At 38.6% G+C, this 24,968-nt stretch overlaps 1 pseudogene; it reads right to left on the bottom strand.

Moving 5' to 3' along the window:
- Window positions 1-1,000: 1,000 nt before the first annotated feature.
- LOC149139705 (ubiquitin fusion degradation protein 1 C pseudogene) lies at window positions 1,001-24,325 on the bottom strand (annotated as a pseudogene).
- Window positions 24,326-24,968: the final 643 nt, after the last annotated feature.

Raw genomic sequence — 24,968 nt, 5'->3', positions numbered from 1 at the left:
TGTGGAAGCCGAATAGACTAAGGAATTCCAGTGACCTTGGGATGTGGAACCCAATGGCCACACAAATGTACTATAAATGTATATCGTTGTCAAATAATAGATGCAATCTCCTGCTTATCTTTAATATTTTGTTGCTGCCATGTGTGTGTCTAACATGGTATCAGAGCAGGCATTCTCCTGCCCTGCTTAAATTTGGTTTTTGTGGTCTTTCTTTACCTATCAATTCTGTTGCATTTCTGGTCATCTTGCTACAATGCATATTTTATTTTTGCGTGACTGACATTATATCCATCAACTTTGTGCTATTAGTCTTGCACTTTTGAATTTCATCTCAGCTAAACTAAAGTTGAATTCTCTGCGCACACTTCCCCAAATAGAAAATGTGTGTTCCTCCTGCAAGAACGTTACTCTTGAATTTTAGATTGCAGAAACATTGAAGTCTGACCACTGTGTTATTTGCAGCAGTTGTATAGGATTTTCTCGATTCAAATGTTCAATGATTTGTTCCAAAATGGATTCCAAAATTGTTGTACAAGGCTTCATGCGTTGAATATGTTTGTATGCATTTGGTTGAGCGTCAAGTTTGAAAATCCGAGTTTCCTATGATCTCGATTTCTCAGAGGTGTCTGACAATCCTTTGCATAACATATATGTGCCTTCTCTGCCACACTGCCGATCAGTTCTGACCTTCTAGCCCATATATTCTCCTATTTCATTGCTTTGCAGAGAAACGCTCCCTCACTCAACATTATTTGTGCCATTTCTATCTTGCCATTCTGAATGTGCTCAGTCATTTCACTCAGTCATTTCTTTGTAATAATCTGCTAAAAAAAAAAATGCCATTCTAGTCAGTTTGTTAGCGCTGACACAACATTTTTGTACCTTCCTTGCACATACATTGCGATTCTAGAACTTAACTTGTAATCATCATATAGAGCTCCAAGATATGGATACACTCTGATAGATTATCACAACACACAAAATTGAGAAGTGGAGATTTTCAATCCTTCAATGAATATTTTTTACTGGTAAATGCCTGGAACTTTGGTTCTTCCTTTGGTACCTCCTATTTGACCTCCTTCAAAATTGCCTTAGAAGTATCAGAAGCATCGGCCAAAATATTACCTATGCTTGAGCCAAATACAAGCTTTCCTGATGGACGGCGTTGTGAAGCACCCAAAGAAGAACCAGGCCTTGATGTTTTATTGTTTGTAAGATGGGATATTGTTTCTGACCTCCTAGAGGAAGTCGATGGTTTCCCATCCAGACGCCTTCCAACTCTAGTAAAGGGACTACATTTTAGTTCTGCCACATCTTTTGATTCCTCTTCAGATGTTGTTATGCTTGTAGAAGGAGCAGGTTTGGCTGGAATTCTTTCTAGTTCTTTGTAATCAAGAGGAGGAGAAAAATCCACCTCACAATCTGTCTCAATAATAGTTATGACAGAAGTTGGTTTTGCCTCGACTATGTCTATATAGTATTTCTTGTTGTTATAAGCTACCATCACCTGTGGTCAAGCAGGAGAAGTTCCTCAAACTAGTCTCCAACACTGCTTTAGGATTAGATATGTCGAGAAAATCCTTTGTATGGGGTTGTAGTCATATGTCCCTTTTGGAAGGGTGGAATTTTTCACTTCTACTGTATCACCCTTTGCTAAAAGCATATTTTCCATCATCCAATATGGCATATAAATCATGCCCTCCTCAACAATAAACTCAAGTACTCCACAGTGTGATGTACGCTGTGTTACTGGAGTATGAAGCTCAAAAGCATTGGATAATCTATGTGCAGAGATGCCAGACGATCAAGAGCTAACGGAGGCATTATAATTTTGTCACCAGTTTCCAGCTGAGGCTTATCAATAAAAGAAGTTGGAACAATGGAATTCGCATCTATATTGCTAAGCTATCAGCAACCGTGTCGAAGCATAATGTTGGGTCATTATATTGAAAGAGAAACTTTGTAGCTAGAATGCAATGAAGGAGCAGCCTCGTGTTCCACTATCCAACATAGGACTGACTGTAATGTGGATGTCTTGTTGGGTTTCAACAACAACTTCATTTTTTATTCAAGTACAACGAAGCGACAAAATTTAAGTGTTTGCCTACAACGTGAAATTGCAAGAACAAACTTGCATAACTCATCCTTTACCAATCTCTCAATACTATTCCAAAAGTAGTCAGAATTTTCATGAAGGCCTACATCTCTAATGATTGTCACATTTATATGAGTATTGAGAGCAGATTGTTTTCTTTGAAGAAAGTGGCAAGTTCAGAGAATATTGGTTCATACCCTTCAAAGCATTTATATATATGAGCATTCAGTCATGTCCATGACATGGTGCGATAGTTGTTGAAGTTTTGATAGCCATCATTTCTGCTTTGAAAGTGAATATGCTAGAGGATTTTTGGGAACGAAAGAGTTCAATGTTCATAAGCATTGGGAACTGTTTATATTCTTTAAAGTCACAGTTATTTGGCATTGTGTGAGATATTCGTGCAACATTGTTATGAAATGGAGAAAATTGATGATGCATTACAGTTATTGAATAGTCTAATCTATTCCACTATTGATGGGATGGTAAAAGTTAGTAAGGAAACTCTTTTTAACATTCAAACTTGCTTGCAACATACACAAGAGAAGATTGATTTTTTGCAACTTGAATCTTGGCTACAACAAGCCGAATTACAACAATGGAGTCGTCATTTTGAACCTATTTCTGTTCAGAACATTAAGACAACAACCCATTAGTAGCAAGTCAATAATGTTACAGTTCATTCAAATTTAGTACCCAATGAAGCAACAATTGTATATGCAGATGCAGAAATTCAGTCTGTACTTCCCAAGTCGGTCATCAGACCTTGGGAAGAGCTTGTCCACAATAAGCACTAAACTGGTCGTGGATATGGCAAGGACATGTCCTTTCACATTCCAGTCTACTCAAAGTCAATTCAGTTTTAGAGTGTTGGATTCCTTCATGATAGTTCACCTCCAGCTGTTCCAGATTTTGCCCCTCTTCCACAACAACAGATTGTGAAATGCCGACACTGTGACCGAGTTGGCCATATGAAAGATCACCGTTTTGATCTTCATCCATGTAAGCATTGTCATAAAACCAATCATTCTTCAAACAGATGCTTCAGAAACAAACCTCCTGCAAGAACAAAGTTTCATCTTGTATGGGTCACTTCTTGGAAATGTGTTTCAACAGCCAAGAAGATATTTCGCTCATACAACAAGATTTATTCTCGAATATTGAAAAGTCTTGCAGTTGAGATTTCTTCATCTTCTCACCTTGTATCTGATAGGGGGGTAAATGATGGTCATCTTCAAGCTTCAAATCCACATCGAGCGAGCTTGAGCCACAACCTACCACACCAAATTCAGAGTTGTAGCTAGAGACAAATATGCCACTAAGCATGCCTTCAGTGAGTGATACCTCTTCAAAGAATTGGGGACACTTCCTCTAGCAGAAGACTTCAACTTCTTGCCAGTTTTGGAAGAGTTCCAAGAATTTCATTAAGCATTCCAGAGTTGTTGGTCATCCTTAAACCATTACAGGTTGAGATCTCCCTTTTCAGGTTGAGGTTCTCCCTTTTATGCGAGTTGAGACCTCCCTTTCATGGTTGAAGGTTTCCCTATTCAAAACATCAGGAGCACTTCCTCTGGCAGAAGACCTGAGCTTCATGCCAGACTTGGAAGAGTTCTGGGAACTGCACTAAGCGTTCCAGTGTTGGTGGTCATCCTTAAACCACCACCCTTTATACCAACATTTCAGAGAGCACATTCAGCCTAGTGCTGACATGTTTTTTGCACATTTTTTATTACAAATCTCTTCTTGGACTCATACATACCCCTTCGGATTAAGGGGGGAATATTGGACACCTAATCCTCTAAGGGTTGGTGTGGAAGCTGAATAGACTAAGGAAGTCCAAGAGACCTTGGGATGTGGAACCCAACGGTCACACGAATGTACTATAAATGTATATCATTGTCAAATAATAGATGCACTCTCCTTCTTATCTTTAATATTTTTTTGTTGCCATGTGTGTGTCTAACAAAAGGGAACCATTGTATATTGGGGAAGAGCTTGTGAGCCTAAGGGCTATCATTAGAAATCATGGCCTCATCTCCAATGATGTTATTTTAGTACCTAGATAAATTTCCAACCAGGAGAAAGCCATCCTACACTTTGGAGACACATTGAGGTTGTTGGGAACAAAAACCCAGCAAGCTTTTCAAGGGAGATGACATGCCTTACCCCATAGTCTATAAATAAGAGAATATCACTCTCTTGAAAGGCTAATGAATGCCTTGGAGAGAACACCATTATACAAGAGGATCATGTAGAGGATGAAATTCGGGGGGATATGACTCAAGCTCATTCCACCCTTGTTGTTAGGTTTACAAGAAGGAAGATATTAAGTATGAGAGAAAAAGGAATGGACAAAAATAGAGAAGAATGCAGGTTTTTAAACCTAAGAGAAAAAGTCATCTGAGGAGCCTTGGGAGATCAGGGAGGCCACCAGGGCCATGAAAGAGTTGTACATGGATTACTGAGTTTCTCAGAGGATGACCAACACCTTTAGCAAGGGAGTGATGATGAGTACCATCAATTGGTACATTTTGAAGATTAATATGCCATCCTCCAATCTTAAAACTACCCTTCTCTTGCATTAATTCACATTTTTCATTATATTATGCTTAGTAAGAGGAGTATAAGGTGTTTGTCATAGTATGTGGCCTAATGTTGTTTAATTGTAGGAAAATGAGGCATTTTTGAGGATATTATTATGCAGGGGCTCAATGGAGACAACTAGGAGAGAATATAGGGGGGTTGTCCACCTCCTTAACTCCCTTAACTCAACTTGGGATCACCATATCCTCTCTCATCAGTTTGATTTCATTGGACACCAAGTGACTCCTAGTCCAGGTGAAGATTAGGGAGGACAAGATATGCCATTTTCGAGATCAAAGAGGGAACCATTCCTATTTTCAAGGGAGTTGCTTCAACTACCCTTTTGTATAAATAAACTAGAGGAACAAATCACTAGGATTCAAAGCTTTTGTTCAACTAGGTGTAGATATTGAGCTCCAAGAATTGACATTGTTATTTTCAACTTTTATGTGATGTATTAGACCTACACCTTTTGATAATGAGAAGTTGGATTTCAAGTTGCATCTGAGTTAGTTTCAGAGGGTTGATACCCTTGGGTTTGGACCCAACCTAGAGGCTTTGGTCCCTCTTAATTTACTTATGTTTATTCTTGATTCCAATAAGTTCATAGTTTATTGCATTTCGGTAGACGTTAACCTATAAAATCTTTTGGTTGCAATCTATACATCACCTCTCTTGTGGGAGAATGAGTGGAAGAATTTACGACCACAACCAAAAAATATTGTTTTTATGATTTATTGGAAACAAATTAGTAATGGTTTTCGTGTTTTAAATTTTCTTTCTATAGTTTAGAAGTTAGTTCAATGAGTAGATCAATGGTTTGCATGAATTAGATTTCATTTAAATTCAACTCATATTTTCCATCATAAGTTATTTCATTTTGAAAATGATAAATGGATGCATGCATGTGATTGATTGTGAGGTGGATTGATCTGTAGGGAATTGAAACTTCATCACTTCCATCCTAAGCTCTTTCACCTTCTCCTTCCACCTCCAATTTGTATCCAAAAAACCCTGTTTTATAAGTTATTCTGTCTAGGTCACCGAGAGCACTCATCGTAATGTAAGACATGCCTCTAAGAGGTCCTGATCTTGGATAGTGGCTCAGCCAACCTTCTTTCATTTTTTTCAACTACTATTCACCTCTCCATAACCTCAAGCCAAGGTTTTCACCTTCAATAACCACTTGGATTCCCTCCTATAGCATTACAAGCATGTGTGTAAAATTACAAGCCTCCTATAGCAATCACTTGTGGAAAACCTTTAGTAACCTTTTTACTCATCAATTTCAACCCACAGTGTAACTTTTACCTAACATAGATGCATAATGACCTCCCGTTGTGATAATATGATCAGGAAAAACTCTTAGGCCACTCTAAACCTTCCTTGTCTTCACTGCAAAAATAAAGTAGAGTTAGTTTCTTTATCACACAAATAGGTTATTGATTTATGAGCAAGTATGAACTAGGTAGATGGTACCCGTGATTTTGATTGGTAGTTTGATGAATTATGCAAGATCAATTAGTTTCTTTTTGCAAGTAGATGAGATAGTATGATGAATTTTGCAAGATAGCATAACTTCATTTCTACAAGTAGGTTAGCCTTTACCTTTTCATGAATTGAGTAATAAGTTTTTTACAAGTTGAGTCAATGGCATTTATATTTTCATACTTAGAAGAAATTTCCAATTTGTAATTAGATGAGCCTCAGTATTAAAACAAGAATGTTGCAACTCCCAAGGTCGCCGACTTTAATTATCAACACAGGGTTCATACAAACTTAAGAGGTATCGGAACTATATGTGCAACATACAATGTGTCCTTCCTTTTTTGTCATGAGAGAAAAGAAATGATGCCTATTTACAGGAATGAAAGACTGAATTTAAAAATTCTTGTAAAGTAACATGAAATCCTCTATCTACTTACTTTGCTTGCAAAAGAACCCTATTTGTCACATGGGATGTTTTAACCAATCTAAGAATGAAATCTGATCTAGAGATTACTAACTCCCGTGTGGATGTGTAAATATAAAAGAACTCATTTTTTAATCTTTTTTCTTTCTAAATGCGAATTCTAATCTTTCCTTGATCTTTGGCAGGGGAGATAGGTGTGGAGGAAGAGGGGTACAATGATTTTATGGCTTGGAGGTCAAGTAGGGGCCTAATCCCATCTTCAATGATGATTTTTGTCAATTCGGGCTCAAAACAAGCCGCTACAAGATTTCCTATAGGATGTACTAGTTCTCCTACACGATCCCTTGTTTTACTACAGAATGTTACCGATTTACTATACAAACTTATAATTCATCAAATGACCAAGAAAATCAAATCCAAATTGGATGGGAAATTTTTTTTATTGACTAGGATTTATTAGGTCCCCATTCCAAGTGGAATCACTCAAGAGTGCTTTTGTTAACCCATGCTAAAAAATAACAAAAAATTACTAGTCGAAAATCTAGAAATTCGAGAACTAGTGAGCTAGTAAATATATAAAATACCTAACCTAATCAAGTGAAAATGAAATGGTGTGATTTTTGTTATGAACTATACTTATTTTGTGATCTAATGCAATTGGAACCAACTTGATTGAAGCTTGTTAGAATGCTCTAAAAAATAGCATAAATTTACTGCTAGTTACCACAAAGGAGTTCCAGAAATCTAGATTTGGGAATAAGAAGACTAATCCAAGTAGGCCAATGATTACTATGAGCTTACAAATATTTTCCAAGGATGAAATGATTCTTTTGATCCTCAAAAATAACTTACATCAACCATTTAACCCAATCCTACAACAAGAAATCATTAATACTAAATGTAGATATAGAAAGAAATAAAAAAAAGAGATGCATGTGAATAAGAAGTGAAAAGAAGGAAAGAAAATGATACAAAAGGCCTCTGAGGCTCCTGGGATGGCCATGCCCAAGGAAAATCAGAGACCTATGGAGGAGAACAAGATTTATAAGTTGAACATGACACCAATCTTCATTATTTTCATCAATACAATTACATCCCTACAAGAAAATACAATAGAGTTGCAGAAATACGAGTTCTATCCACAAGATCACTAATGAAAATCTCCCTCCAGAGGAAAATTCAACTTGGTACTTATAAAAATGATCAGGAATCATTCCCCATGAAAGGAGGAAGCTTTCCCCACCAAAATCCCTTGATTAGTGGATTTGGTTCCCAATACTAGGAATTTGCATTAAATGGCAGGGAATGCATTCCTAGATTTTCTCAATCATTGGAGTTCCACAATCTGTGCCATAATTCCATAATATCTTGTTGATTTATTATTTAATAGTGATCCTCCTATAGTAGGGAGAAAATCACTAAATTACCTCCTCTAAATCTTCATAAGCTACCTAATATTCTCATAATATTCCACAAAAATAAATAATATTAGGCACAAATATGCAATTATTCATAAACCTCCCTAATGAATATTTTAAAGTTAAAAATACAACATCTAATGCAGAAAAAAAGGTTTTGTGTGCTGAAGGATGGTCATAGGCCTTAATTTATGTTTAATTTAGAGGCATGGGCCTTAATTTATGTCTAATTTAGAGACCCATCATACCCCCCTACTAAAAACGTTGCTCATCGTCTAACCTCATTGTGCCTCATTCATGACCCTGGTGGCCTCTCTCTTGTGCATTAAGAATCTTGGCTGTAATTTTTGCAAGGAAAAGCCCAAAATTCTATTTGTGCATAGGAAAATCATTGTTTCTTAAGACCAATAGCTTGTTGTCTTCCCCTTATTCAAGATGAGTTCTTGAATATTTTTCAGTTTAAAGGTCTTCCACATCCTTATCAACCTTCTATTACCTTGTTCCACCAGTTGGACACCTCTAAAACCTTTAAATTGCCTTTAGATGAGAACTAGGATATCCTGTAGTAATTCCTGGTCAAAATTACAGGAAAGCTACAGGAAACCCCGTTAAAACTACAAGAAACTCTTTTTGAGCATAAATGACAGTTTGAGCCTAGGATAGGCCCTTAACTTTACTCCCATGCCTTTCTCCCATTTTTAGGCCTTGGAAAAAATCTAGAAAGAGATTGGAGACCTTTTGGAAAACCTCTTTTCATCACTGCATTTTGAGTTCTATTTTGATGGTGAATGGCTTATTTATTTTTGTTGCCTTCTTCTTCTTTTTTGTGGCCTAGGTGATTTCCTAATGGCCTTCAAGTTATGTATTTTCATTAGGTCTCTCTTAGGCACTGCCATTTCGGGTTTTAACATAATTTGTTCCTTTATTCCTTCTTGTAGTAGCATTCTACCTTCGTGTAGCAGTCATTCCTTCTTCCTTCAGAGTCTTCTAATTGTATGGGAGTGATGAGAAATGATGTAGGTTCGTGAAAATGGGGAGGTTTGCTTTGTTTTCTTTTTCAAGAAATTTTCAGGGTGAGATAGGGTTTGTTCTTCAAATTATGAAATGGGATGGATGAATCATGGATAGAAAGTGAATATGAAGTGGATGGAGGTTTTGGAGTGTTGTGGTGACTTGGCCTTTGCAAAAAATTATTCTTTTAACTGTCGACCTCATTCCTTGAGATCATCACCCTTCATAATTTGACTTTTCATCATCGCATGAGTGAAGGAATGAGCTGCAATTAACTAGTTGAAGGCGGCTAAGACTACTAACCCATACTTAGATTATAAAACTTCATCTCTCATGCATTGACAACAAATTTCTAACTATAATATGCTCAATAGAAGAGGTCAATAATATTGCATACATGTACCTACATGATGGTTGTTGGAGAGACATGCATGTTGCTGTTGAGTTGATGTTGTTGTGCTTATAAATCATCTATCTACTTACTTTTCTTGCAAAAGAACCCTATTTTAACCCTGTTTGTCACATGTGATGTTTTAAATAATCTAAGCATGAAATATGATCTAGAGAGTACTAACTACTGTATGGATGTGTAAGCATAAAAGTACTCATTTTTAAATCTTTTTTCTTTATAAATGCAAATGCTAATCTTTCCTTGGTCTTTGGCAGGGGAGACAGGTGTGGAGGAAGAGGGGTACAATGATTTTGATGGTTTGGAGGTCAAGTAGGGGCCTAATCCCAACTTAAATGATTATTTTCTCAATTTGGACTCAAAATAGGCCACTACAGGATTTCCTACTGGATGTACTAGTTCTCCTATAGGATCCCCTAGTTCTCCTATAGGATCCATTGTTTTACTACAGGATGTTACATATCTATTATACGAAATTATAATTCATCGAATGACCAAGAAAATCAAATCCAAATTGGATGAGAATTTTTTTTTTATTGACTAGGATGTCTCAGGTTCCCATTCCAAGTCGAATCACTCAAAAATACCTTTGTTAACCCATGCTAAAAAATAACAGAAAGTTACTTGTCGAAAATCTAGAAATTTGAGAACTAGTGAGCTAGTAAATCTATAAAATGCCTAACATAATCAAGTGAAAATGCAATAGGGTAATTTTTGTTATGAAATAGAATGTGTTTTTGATATAATTCAAGTGGAACCAACTTAATTGAAGCTCGTTAGCATGCTCTAAAAATAGCATAAATTTACTGCTAGTTTCCACAAAGGAGTTCCAAAAATTTAGATTTGGGAATAAGAAGACTAATCTAAGTATCTCAATGATTACTATGACCTTCCAAATATTTTCCAAGGATTAAATGATGCTTGCAATCCTGTAAAATAACTTACATCAACCATTTAACACAATCCTACAACAAGAAATCATTAATACTAAATGCAAATACAAAAAGAAATAAAAACAAGAGATGAATGTGAATAAGAAGTGAAAAGAAGGAAAGAAAATGATACAAAAGGGCTCTGAGGCTCCAAGGATCTCCAAGCCCAAGGAAACTCAGAGACCTATGGAGGAGAACAAGATTTAGAAGCTGAACATGACACCAATCTTCATTATTTTCATCAATATAATTACATCTGTTGAAAAGTGTACAACAAGAAATGCTAAATTTAGAATGTGCTAAAAATAGAAGTCCTAAAAATAACACTTATCAAAATAGCAGTTTGGCCAATGAGCATTTTGGCCACCTTGGGTGAGAGGTGAAACTGCTAAAAATAGAATCTTCTAAAAATAGCATTTTTGGGTCCCTATTTTTTGCAGTCCCTGGTCTATCTATAGGAAGTAAAAACGAATTTGGTCTTAACAACAGTTTAAAATATTGATTAATTAATTTCCATGAGTTAATTAATTATGGAAAATTAAACTTGAAGTCTTTGTGAGATCATGCAATTATTTTCTCCCTTGATTTAGGAATTTATCCCTTGATTAAAGGAGATAAGGTTCAGTTCTATAATGAGAGAATCAATTGACTTAGTTTAACTTAGTCAAGTCGAGTTAGATTATTTTAACAAGTTGTTAAAATAATGAAATATAGTTTTTTAATACTTGCATGCATGTGACAACTATTATTTTAGATAACCGAGCATTCCCTCATGGATAACTGATGCATGTCAGTTTAGATAGAGACCCAGTTGAGATCAAATGAGGGACAGTGTACTATCAGATGCTTGGATATTTCTAGTAAGTATTACTTGCATGGAGAAGGATCTATTTCCAAGAGAAATACGTATTATAGGAGATTGGAGGACTTGTGACCTATATATTGAGGCCTAGGTAGTCTATGATCTTCATCTTTTGATTACAGAGAGAGTAGGATAGCTTTTGAGTTGATTCTTTTTGTATGTTGTTGAGGATCTCCACTTAATTGATAATATAGAGTTGGGGTTTTATGCTGGTGCTTTCCCCAGTGATATATTCTGTGTTATGTGTGATTGATTCCTTCTTATCAGTTATATGTGTTCATGCTTGATGTTGCTCATGTTGATTAGCTTTCGCAAAGTTTATGGAAGATGTAGATCTAGTATTATGCTTTAGTACATTGCATATATCAGTTTGATCTGTAGGTGAAATTTCTACATGATATCAGTGAGCTAGCTGATTTGTAGAGAAAATTCTACATGGTATCAGAGCTAGCTGATTTGTAGAAAAAGTTCTACATGGTATCAAAGGTCGTTGATGTGTAGAAATATTCTACAAAATTCTACATGGTATCAGAGCACAGGTGATCAAAGAAGAATAGTATACAAGAAGGAATTCTAAGTTTATTATTCGGGATATAGATCTCAAGTTCTTATCACAACTATTTCACGGATGGTGTTCTATGGTTTGAGGCTTGAGTATGCCCTTGATGGTAGCTCAAACTATATAGCTTGGAAGGATCGCATGGAGGCCGTATTGGAAGATAACAGCCTTAAGGACTTCATTGATCAAGAAGTCCCTAAGCCTACTGATGCTACTCAACTGGCAGAATGGAGGAAGTGTGTGGCTAGAGCCAAGAGAATTCTCTTGGAGGGAATGCAAGATACATTGTCTCGAGCCTCCATGGGAAGGAGACTCCGTTTGCAATGTGGAAAACATTGAAAAATTTATATCAGAATAGCAGTTATCAAAGGAAGCTAGCACTGAAGGACAAACTTTGAAAGATCAAGTGGGAAAAGGATGAAAAGATCTCTATGTATCTGACCAAGCTCATCACATGCAAGGATGAGCTTGCAAGTGTAGGGGTCATGATAGCTAATGATGATATGGTGAGTCTAGCGCTCCTTGGCCTTCCTAAGAGCTGGCATAGCTACCAGGACTCGGTTAATGGAAGGGAGAAACTAGCAAATTGGGAATGAATATGGTTGGATTTGATGGTGGAGGAGATTAGACAGAGCACCAAAGATGATTCTTCATCCATGGAGGATGAGGAGAACTGTGCCTTAGTGAGTAAGGCAAAGAAGGGGAAGGATAAGGTTTTTCTTTCCGAATCCAGTTCTTCCAACGGTGGGAAGAAGGTTGACAAATCGAAGGTGCGATGCTTTCATTGTCATGAGGTGGGCCATTATGCTGCAAATTGTCCACAGAGGAAATCCAAGAAGGGATCCGAGGAAGGATCTAAAGGTGAGACACTTGCTTCACAATTTGAGTTGGATTTCACACTCTTCACATGCATGGTTTCATCCATGGTGGGAAGTGCTTGGTTTCTTGACAATGGAGCTTCTTTCCACATGACCGGTGACAAGATTTTGTTCAGTACATTGGAGGAGAAAGATCTCCAGATACTTATAGCGATGGGTAATGATGAAAAGTATAATGTCTCAGGTGTAGGCACGGTTCTTTTTCAGAGGGAGCATGGAGCTCGCCTTACCTTGACCGATGTCAAGTATGTACTAGGACTGAAGAGAAACTTGGTGTCAATCGTGATGCTGGAAGACATAGGCTATGATGTAGTCTTCAGTAAGGGAAAGCTTTTCCTTAGACACATCATCACTAGACAGGTGAAGCAGATTGGTTCATGGGTCAAGAACATATATGCTCTTGAGGTTCAAGATGCATGCAAAGCCTTGAGAAACAAGGCAACTGATGGAGACTTGGTGGTTGAGAGGAAGGGTATATTACCTCTCAACATGCAGTGCTAGAAGAAGTCTCAGATGATTGTGGAGGAGCCATGATTGGTGCAGCAGCTTCAGGAGGTTGTGGAGTAGCCACAACAGGGGAAGTTGAGAGGAGATCAAGTGGAGACATCTACTCATGTAGATACCTCCAGTAGGGGGGGAACTTTGAGCCAGGTGGGCAGAGGGATCACATGCAGCCATACCTCCAGGTAGGAGGTGGGGTGATGTAGAGTGATCGTCCCAAGGAGGAGGGGCAGGATCCTTGAGGTACCCAACCTCTTGGATGAGACCTTGCTACAGGATCCCTAATGTGGACTAGCAGGAACTGACTGATTGGGTAGAGACAGATGCGGATGGAGTGGCAGAGAGAGCTATAGTGCAGGGAATCCTAGGACAGCGCATACCATGCAGGCTGCAGCAATGCGAGAGGCACAAGTGTGTTGCACTGTGCTAGGTGGCATAGAGAGGTGTGCAATGGTGCGAGATGCATGGAGATGTTGCAGTAGCACAGATATCAGAGAGGGAGCACTTGTCAGCAGCAGATAGAGCTTCAGCATCAGAGTATGTTTCTATCCCAATAGAGTGGTCCATTGGGAGTGATTTTTGTTCCAAGAGTTGTTGGAGCAAGTGGACTTGGTGGATGTGTTGCTTGCAAAACATTCCAGAGTTACAGGATCGGGTTCGAGAGGAAGCCTTTCTTGTTGAGAGGGAGTGTTGAAAAGTGTGCAAAAAGAAATGCTAAATTTAGAATGTGCTAAAAATAGAACGCCTAAAAATAACACTTCTAAAAATAACAGTTTGGCCAATAAGCATTTTGGCCACCTTGGGTGAGAGGTGAAACTGCTAAAAATAGAATCTTCTAAAAATAGCATTTTTGGGTCCCTTCCTATTTTTAGCAGTCCTTGGTCTAACTATAGGAAGTAAAAACGAATTTGGTCTTAACAACAGTTTAAAATATTAATTAATTAATCTCCATGAGTTAATTAATCATGGAAAAGTAAACTTGAAGTCTTTGTGAGATCATGCAATTATTTTCTCCCTTGATTTAGGAATATATCCCTTGATTAAAGGAGATAAGGTTCAGTTCTATAATGAGAGAATCAATTGACTTAGTTTGACTTAGTCAAGTCCAGTTAGATTATTTTAACAAGTTGTTAAAATAATGAAATATAGTTTGTTAATGCTTGCATGCATGTGACAACTATTATTTTAGATAACTGAGCATTCCCTCATGGATAACTGATGCATGTCAGTGTAGATAGAGACCGAGTTGAGATCAAATGAGGGACAATGTACAATCAGATGCTTGGATATTTATAGTAAGTATTCCTTGCATGGAGAAGGATCTATTTCCAAGAGAAATACATATTATAGGAGATTGGAGGACTTGTGGCCTTTATATTGAGGCCTAGGTAGCCTATGATCTTCATCTTCTGATTACAGAGAGAGCAGAATAGCTATTGAGCTGATTCTTTTTGTATGTTGTTGAGGATCTCCACTTGATTGATAATATAGAGTTGGGGTTTTATGTTGGTGCTTTCCCTAGTGATATATTCTATGTTATTTGTGATTGGTTCCTCCTTATCAGTTATATTGTTCATGCTTGATGTTGCTCATGTTGATTAGCTTCCGCAAAGTTTATGGTAGATGTAGATCTAGTATTATGCTTTAGTACATTGCATATATCAGTTTGATCTGTAGGTGAAATTTCTACATGATATCAGTGAGCTATCTGATTTGTAGAGAAAATTCTACAACATCCTCGCAAGAAAATACAATGGAACTGCAGAAATACGAGTTCTCTCCACAAGAAAACTAATGAAAATCCCTCCCTAGAGGAAAATTCGTCTTGGTACTTACACAAAATGATTAGGAATCATTCCCCATGAAAGGAGGAAGATTTCCCCACCGAAATCCCTTGATTACTAGATCTGGTTCCCAATACTAGGAATCTGCATTAAATGGCAGGGAACACATTCCTAGATTTTCTTAATCATTGGAGTTCCACAATCTATGCCATCATTCCATAATATCTTATTGATTTATTATTTAATAGTGATCCTCTTGTAGTAGGGAGAAAGCCCCTAAATTATCTCCACCTCCAAATCTTCATAATCTTCTCAATATTCTCATAATATTCTACAAAAATAAACAATATTAGGCACAAATATGAAATTATTAATAAACCTTCCTTATGAATATATTAAAATTAAAAATGCATTATCTAATGCAAAAAGAGAGGTTTAGTGTTCTGAAGGATGGTCATAGGCCTTAATTTATGTCTAATTTAGAGGCCCATCATCCGTTTATCAACCTTTCATTCTAATTCAGTTGAAGGAAGGGTCTTTGAGCACTTTTTGATCTAATGTCATAATTGAGGGTGGCATGAGTGGAATCATAGCTATTGTGGATATAACATTGTCACATTGAAGTTTGTACGAAACCTAGGTTGATTATTTGAGTTGAGGAGCCCTTGGGAGTTGCAACATTCTTGGTTTAATACTAGGACTCACCATCTAGCTACCATTTTTCCCACTTCATTGTGAATTATTGGTTTTGGGAATCCCGCATCTCTACTATTCATTGTAAAAACCTCGTTTGGCTCTTCATAATTTGATTTTTGAAAAAAATCAATAACCCACAGTCCTTGAGAACTTATAGGGTTGGGGGATGAGAAAGGACTCTAATTTCATTTTCTTGGTGTTCCCACTCCCTCTACTCAATCAAGGTGACTATAACCTGCATCAAACATGCAAATCAATCAAGAAAACCATAAGGAAAAAAACATTTTCACTTACTTCTTCCTATTTTTTTTGTTTTGGGTTCATGTGGCACGATCACTACTATGTCATTACCCATAAAGTGCTTATCATAGCTAGGATGGTTCTTCCTTGTGACTGTGACCATCATAGGCCCAATGAACAACCCTTCCTTTGTGTGGCCACACACTCATGACCTAGGACATAAAATATCCATGGTAAAAGTTGACTAAAATTAAACATGAAAGGAATAAAGTGAAATATGGGAATTTGATAAATTACTTAGTGGAAGTGGATTGGAAAATATTGGTTTGTAGACTCCAAGATCATAATCGAAAGTTCAGAGGAAAATGGGGAATTTTCTCCACTCACTCCACTAGCAACATGTAAATGCACAAATGAGCCCCCTTTTGGCCAAATTTATATATATTAACCACTTATGGGTTCTCACATATGGTTATTTCCTCCATCTATGGTTTTTTTACCTTGTCCCCAAGTTATTTATGCATGATTATGATCCTATTTTTTTTCCTTTTCTCTACTCATGACTCTTTGTCTGCATAATTTTAGCACATTTTGGTCATCATACTCAAGGTTTCACATGGTTTCATTATTATGGTGGGTCTCATGTGTGTTTTTCTTGAAGCTGCATACAATATTAGTTCTATCACTGCCATCTCTATTACATTTTTGATAATTTTTTCCATATTCATTGCACCCTAGTTCCATCCCCACCAGGTTGTGATATTAACCATTCTTCATTTACACATCGTAACTTGGTGGTAGAGCTTTCATATACATGGATGCCCTAGATTAGCACCTCTTTTCCGTGTTGGTGTCCATGTTGTGTTATTTTATTATCTTAGAATACCTTCTTTTGACCCACCATGAATTAGAATTCAAATCTCAGTTTCTCTTCTTCATCATCTTCTGGATATACCCTGAGAGGATTTAACCCATTTTTTACCTTGCAATTTCTAATGCACTTAGCCTAATATATTCATGATAATAAGCCTTGATATTTTATCATCATCACATTCACATTGCATTAACCCACCACTCATTTTAGCTTGGTGTTTTTACCTTCCTGGAGGGACCACTGCGATGAGTGGCTCTCCTTTCCAACCTCTTTGCCTCTCTCTATTGAGGGTGGTTACTTTAGCTCGAAACTTGTTTACCCTTTACACCATTTGTTCCTCTATGAAGATCTTCCTTAGTTTACTTCTCATGCTCATTAAAAGTTGAAGGGTATCGAGCATCCTTTTATCTCCTTTTCAAGTTTGTTAAAATTGAACAAATTGTTTTTTAGCAAATGGGGGATTTTCTCCACTCACTCCACTAGCAACACAAAAATGCACAAATGAGCCCCTTTTTGGCCAAATTTATATATATTAATCACTTATGGGTTTGCACATATGGTGATTTCATCCATCTATGGTTTGTTTAACTTGTCCCCAAGTTATTTATGCATGATTATGATCCTTTTTTTTTTCTTTTTCTCTACTCATGACTCTTTGTCTGCAAAATTTTGGCACATTTTGGTCATCATACTCAAGGTTTCACATGGTTTCATCATTACAGTAAGCCTCAGGTGTGTTTTTATTGAACTTGCATACAGGGGTAGTTCTTTCACTGCCATCGCTATTACATTGTTGATCATTTTTTCCATATTCATTGCACCTTACTTCCATCTCCATTAGGTTGTGATAATAACCCTTCTTCATTTACATGTCGTAACTTAGTGGTATAGATTTCATATACATGGATTCCCTAGATTATCACCTCTTTTCCGTGTTGGTGTCCATGTTGTGCTATTTTATTTGCTCAAAATCCCTCCTTTTGACCCACCATGAATTATAATTCAAACCTCATTTTATTTTCTTCATCATCTTCTGGATATACCCCGAGAGGATTTAACCCATTTTTTACCTTGTGATTGCTAATACACTTAGCCTAATATATGCATGATAATAAGCCTTGATCTTTTCTCATCATCACATTCACATTGCTTAGGGGATCCTCACCTAGGTTCAGAGTTAGTTGCGCCAACCAACAAATCCCTACACTACTGGCCCTTTCAGCAACAACCTGTGTAGCACAAGCTGCAGTCTCACCTGAAGCAGTATGGGGGGAGGAAAGAACCAATTTTTTGCATCCAAAGACGAGTATGATTTCCTTTAACGCCCCAGATGTGCCTTCACATAGATCGATAATCCCTTAGAGCTTTGTATTGCAACTCCATTAAAACAGGCTTTAAACCTTTGTGAAGGTCTATGATGATCCTTTGTGGACCCTTAACAATTGATTTGTCGACTTACATGCATCAGAGAACAATCCTAAATTAGTGTTCACGCAGATCTACTTGAGTTATTTATTAAACATAACATAATTCATCACAACCTTCGCAAAATTACTTAACATGAACTGCATACATTTATTAAGACTTATTCAAGATAATCATGCATCATTAGATCAATATTTCATAAACACATTATTCATCCACAAAAAATATCATAAACAGAAGTAAACAGAGATAAAAAAATATACACAGTATTTCTTCGGTAACTTTCTTTATTTATCTTCAATTTAGCTTTACGGGCTCAAAATTGCCCTGCACAATTAGCTACAAGGGTTAGCACACTCAGCTGTGAACTCTACCTAGGCCTCTATGCACTCAGCTGTAGAGCCTTCCCCTCCTATCTAACCCACTTCTCTACACTAACACTTTATTCTTACTGATCCATTACATCCATGAATTCTTCTTACATACAATCCCATGGTCCACAGATCATCAGTGGATCTCAAAATAAACTCAAACTTTACATAAACAAAGGGTTAAAACCCATTTGACTGCTAATCATCTACGTGCTCTGCATCCAGAAATCATGGAGACTTTACATTACTTACAAAAAATACATCAAAACTTGTGTTATTTTAACCCCAGAACTAACCCAAGGGACCACATCCCAATAGGCCCCCAAAACAAAGATCGCGACTCGCCCTCGATTCACTCGACTGGTGCTGCAATCTTGCTGCGAAGATCCCCCAGCTCCACCTGAATTACTGCGACCTCGACAGTGCTCTGTGTAGCTTCTTGCTTGACCTCCTTGACTAACTTTTCTGTAATCGGTCCTCCTATGGCTAGCCTCATTGTCTGTTGTGTCTGTTCCATGCCCTTTAGCTTATCCTGAATAGTGGTCGTAACTTGATAAACCTCCTCTAACCAAGGTTGTAGCCTAGCCTTAAGTAAGGCCTCCTTCTTCTATCTCACCTCTACCTACGTGAGGAGCTGATGCCCCTACTGTAATTTGGCTAGGCACTGTGCTGGTGCAATGGAGTGTGCGGTTGCCTTGACCTCATCGTACTTTCGCTACAACTCCCTTATTTTTATATTTATTGTCGGAAGGTTCGGATCCTCCTACAGATTTGTCACCAACTCCATGGCTTGCTCAAATGATGTCGAATAGTTAGCAACTATGGCATCTAGGGTGGTCATTCCTTCTTTTATAGTGGCTCCACACTGCTCCTAGACCTCAGGTAGAGTCGTAGGCTACAACTTTAACTGCAACTCGGTGATTTTCATATTGAGTACAAATTGAACTTGACCAACCTCTTCCTTGGCTTCGCACACACCAATGGCTAATTTTCTAATCTTCACTTTTGGTTGTGCCTCCTCGGGGATATGAATCTCAACCACTATCTTGCATGCCTCCACGATTGCTAACTCCACTCGTGAACTTTGTGCCTACAACATCTCCTTTTCCTTTAAGGCCTGTGTCTTATCAGTGAACATATGCTCATTGTTCACTCTATATTCGCTGATGAGGTTGAGAGCGCACTGCTCCTGAGCTCTCAATTCCTCTGTCACCCCTGCATGCAGCGTGTGAAGAATCTCTTTGGGGAGCACTGCTATGTTCAGCTCGATGTTCTTGATTGTGCATAGGATGATGCGATCATTAGGTGACTGCATGGGAAGGGACCCATCTGGAAATGCAACAGTCCTAAGGTCTAGGGTCCTTACTCATTCAGCTGCTTGGCTCATCCCAGGTGCCAAACTTGCTTGTTCTGCACTCGCTTGACCGACGCCCACTTGTATTCTATTTTCTTGGATATGCATCTCATGCAGTTCCTTTTGGATGCTCCCTAGTGTCTACATATATTGTTGATCGAACTACTGCAGAACTTTTTTGCTAGTATCCTAGATATTATCCCGAATCTCATCAAGATCATCCTCCATTAAGACCATGGGATCACCCTGTGACTTGTCTGATTTTTTTCTTCCTTCTTCCTCCCTATTGCTCTTTGCCACGTCTCTTCAGAATAAATGGGGTGCTATGCCCCTCATCTCCTCCGCCGCCTTGTTCTGACAGTTCTTCCTCCTCTGTCTGTGGTGAAGGTGACTTGCCACTTTTTTGTGACACGCGCTGCTCCTTGGCAGCGCGCTCTTGCTCCACCCGAGCCTTCTCTACCGCTTCCTTATTTTTCTATTTTGTGAGTGTGTGCACAACTTGCTTAGATGCCTCCTTTCTCTTCTGTGCTACAAAACTTCCTGCACCTTTGCTTGTTCTAGCATCTAAGTCTGAGGGAGCATGCCACTCTACAAGCCATATTGCGATCACTTCCTACACATCTATCTTTGTCATCAAATATGGCAAATCATGCCATTTCTGTTGTGGGTCCTTCTGCGCCTAAATGTATACTCCGTGAAATTCAACCTTTAATACGATAGAGGCTCATAACTGTGTGTACAAGGTTGGGGAAAAACTTGGACACTAGTTAATGGCCATGTGTAGACTTGATTCCATCACGACCTAAAAGATCTTCGTTTCGGTGATCCGCACAGGGTCCTTTGTAGCCCACAAGGAAGAAAAGTGCACTGCTTCCAGTAATTCTTCTTCAAGTCAAGGTATGATCCAAGTGGATGTTGGTGGCCACCCACCTATCCCACTTGGACCCCCACAACTGTCTCTTTCAGTTTTTCAGTTTATGTAATTGTAGCACAATTTACTATTTTTAGCAGTGTTTCGGGTCCTGAACTTTTGGAGCCATTTTGAGGCCCTAAATGATATTTTTTGGGAAATTTGGGAGCAACATGGGTCTATGGACCGATGTTTCTCTTCCCAAAGTTGTAGTGCTTGAATAGATCTTTCTAACGAGCTATCGTACGCATCAAACAAAGATCGGGTGCCAAAGTTACGACCCCGGGAAGTTGATGTACCAACATACCCAAAATAGGGCCCGCAATTTGGTGTTTCATCTTCTAGGGTTAGGTTTTGGGATGTTAAGGGTTTCCCATTGTTTCGTAACAATAAATAGGCCTTCGAGCCTCATTGTAACACAGTTCAGAGGCATGTAGCTGCCACATCTCTTCTCAGAGATAAGCTACCATCACCCTAGCTGGTTTATTTCCACTTTTGTTTGTAAGCATATTTCAGTATTTTACATTAATGAAATGAAGTATTATTTCCACTGCATCTCTATGTTTATGGTTATCTCTGTAATTTTTTGCGTTCCTATTTAAATCTGGATCAAGGAAATTAGCTATCCTCTGGTAGTTCCCACACAATCAACACAATAGACAGTAGTAACCAGGTGTATTGAAATGACTTGGTTTCATCCTAGGCCTCACAGAAATTTGCAAGGATTTCATGGCACAGGTACCTTGACTAGTTGAGCTATACACCTTTCACGCACTAAGTAGCCAGGGATACTACGGGCACCAGAACTTCATTCGCGCAACACTTTGTCATCCCTTTCCCTGCTAAAATTTGGGTGGCAATTTGTACCGTTGGGTCTATTATTGATAGAATGGAATATCCTCGTGCTTTATTCACAAGGTCAAATTCTTTCTTCATTCTTCCTACCAGGTCCTTTTCCCTCGTATTTCTGCCAAAATCCTTGGCCGGATTAAATCCTTCATATGGTAGGGGTGTAATCCTGTGAATGAGCATGTTAGTGATGGAGATAGGCCCTCCTAGCCATAAACACCCATTGTGCACCAAAGTGAGTAGCTTGTGCACACAAATTATGTTGATAGGGGTGCGGTGATAATGGGCACCCACAACAAATTAAGTAACCCCTAATTCTCCACAACATGGATCCATTCCACCGTTTCTAAGGTGCTGACACCTGACTCCATGTAGTAGATGTGCTTCATGTACTTATCTGTGGCTAAGTGTGGAAACATAGCATGATCTGCGAGGTCCCAATCTGCCATCTTTAGCAGTGGGATTCGTGCAAGTCATAGAGCTTCAAAGGGAACCTGCTCTGGTAGTAGTGGTGTAGAAATGGAAAACCTCTCTAAATCTGGGTCCTTTCTGACCTTTTCCTTTCCCTTCCATGAAGGGATATAGTCAGGTAGCTTTGTGATGGGATCCACCCCCTCAGCATCTATGTCTCCTGTACCCTAGCCTTCTTCTACCTCTAGGTCAACTACCTTCTCGGGTTGCTTATCTTTTTTCTGTTTCTGTGCCACAGAATACTTCCTAGGGGACTCATGGACAGTATTGTCTTTTTCTATTTATCCTTCTTTAGTTTAACTGTTTGGGTTTCTCTAGCAAGGGTAGGCTTCGGTCTAGGTGACCTAGACAGTGTAGGCATAGGAGCCAGAGCTTCCATACTCACAACCTCTGGGGTAGCTCCTTCAGAGGCAACATCACCACCAATACTCACGGTTTCAAAAAGGCTTGGTCCAAGCATTTTTTCGAGAATGAACTTCTGATTCAGCTTAAACAAATTAGCAAATGTAGGGCTCGCGACTAAATCCTCCCAATATGATTGATTCATAGGCAACAAATAGCAAATCTCAACAACAACTCTAAGGCCGTAAATTTTACTCAGTTGGACTGACACGCGTAATTTATAGGGGTTTTTGAATTCAAATCCAACCGTTCCCCCCAAGTTCTAATAATCAATGTTGTTTTGGTGGAATATCTTCAAAGCTTTTTGCCTTAAATGCTGCTATCCCGCTCTTCTTAACCATCTTCTGGCTATCAAGTCATGAACTGTGACTCCAACGGTCACTTTTCTGCTGTGATGCGCGACACCTCCCTCTGTGGTGCAACTTCCTGCACATAGCTCCCTAGATTGCATCGTTGTCATTGTTCGCACAACCCACCTAGTGCGTAGTGTTCCAAACCTAGAAGTGTAGTTTATAGTTCCACACTCCCTTGCAACTACCTAGAGCACTAAGACTATCCTGCTGCCATATAGTCATTGCGTAGGATCCCCTGTAATCAGCTCCCATCCACTCTTCCTGGAAAAGGTTCTCCATTCAGCTTCATGAGCTAAACTGCGCCTCTATCTGTAATTTCTATGATAATATACAACCCTAGCTAGTGCATGTGAAATTTCCCCATAAACTTAGTGAATTTACTATCATATAACAAGATCATATCATTTACCTTGAACGTGCGAAGCTTGATGTGGTGATCGTGCCATGCTTTTTCACGTTCCTTTTGTACTCGCTGATGGAATCCTGCCAATTATCAGTTCTCTTCCAACTCCATCAGTTGCGCGAGCCATTCCTCTAGGGCTTCACGATCTTCCATACCCTTGAGAGCTTCTATGCGGAGACTAGGCACAATATACACCATTGGCATTACAACTTCTACACCATAGACCAATCTGAACAACATTATTCCTGTCAGTTTCTTGCAAGTAGTCCTATATGCCCATAGTACTGCAGGTACGCACACATCCCAGTCATTTCGTTGCGTGTTGTAGATCTTCGTCAACGCATTCTCCAAAATCTTGTTGAAGGCCTCAACAGTTCCATTGCCCAGTGGGTGATACAGTGTACTATTCTAATGGAAAACCTAGAATTCCTCTGTTAATGCGCTGATTGTTTCATTTAGAAAGTGTGTACGTCTGTTGCTCATCAACACTTTCAGGCAGCCAAATCTAGTTAAGACATACTCAAACAATTTTATTTTTTTTGTTGCCCCTGTACAATCTTTAACTTGTTGTGCCTCTACCCATCTGGTTAGATATTTCATCATGGTGATGATATAGCACGCACCATTTTTCTTCCGTGGGGGGTTGAATTAGCCCAACAAAATCAATCACCCATTTTTAAAATAGTTTTAAAGATACTTGAGGCTGTAATGGCAATTCATCCCTTCACGATAGTCTGCTCATTCTCTAGAATGCATGACATGCCTTACAATATTCCTTGGAATCCTTGTGCAGTGTTGGCCACCATAGACCTACACGCAAAATCTTCTGCACAATCTCCTTTCCTACATAATGTCCTCCCGCAGCCGCTCCATGAGCTTCACCGGGAATGCTATCTCTTTCAAAATCCCGCACATATCTTCACAATATTTCATCAACACACATCTTATACAAATATCCCACAATCACTGAAAATTTTGTCACGTGCACTACTAATTCCTTCTTTTGTTGGCTTGTATACCCTTCCGGTGCCATCCCTGTAGTAAAAAAGTGGATAATATCTACAAAATGGTTATCTGCTACGTGCACCGTGAAGAGCTACGCATCATGAAACCCTTCCTCCAAATTATTAGGTTCCTCTCCTATTTCGATCCGCTACAGATGGTCAGACCTTTCATTTAACCTTCGTGGTTTTAAAATTACCTCAAAGTCATCCTCCTGGAATAGTAGCAACCATTTGCAGATCTCCCCCACAACACAGGCTTATTGACTAGGTATTTCAAGGCAGAATGATCTGTATACATATTGAAATGTCCTCCTAATAGATAGTGCTTGAATTTCTGCAATGCATACACCATGGCCAATCCTTCGTGCTTAGTCATTGAGTAATTCTTCTTGGCCTTCGATAATTTCCTACTCGCGAAGGCTATAGGGTGGTCCATTTCTCCTTCATCGACTTGCGTTAATAGTGCACCCAATGCAATACAAGAGTCATCCAAATATACATGAAATCCCTTCTTCCAATCAAGGAATACCAAGATCGGCGTGGTGACCATCTTTTCTTTGAAGACATCTAAGGTGCACTAACATTGTTTATCCCAATAGAATTTCATGTCCTTCTTCAACAGTTTATCCATAGGTGAGATAATTTGAGCATATTCTTTGATAAATTTTCTAT

The sequence above is a fragment of the Pinus tabuliformis genome, chromosome X, assembly GCF_031772625.1.
Source record: "Pinus tabuliformis cultivar Carrire ecotype Pingquan chromosome X, CPIR1, whole genome shotgun sequence".
Lineage (NCBI taxonomy): Eukaryota > Viridiplantae > Streptophyta > Pinopsida > Pinales > Pinaceae > Pinus > Pinus tabuliformis.
This window is presented reverse-complemented; position numbering and strand designations above follow the sequence as displayed.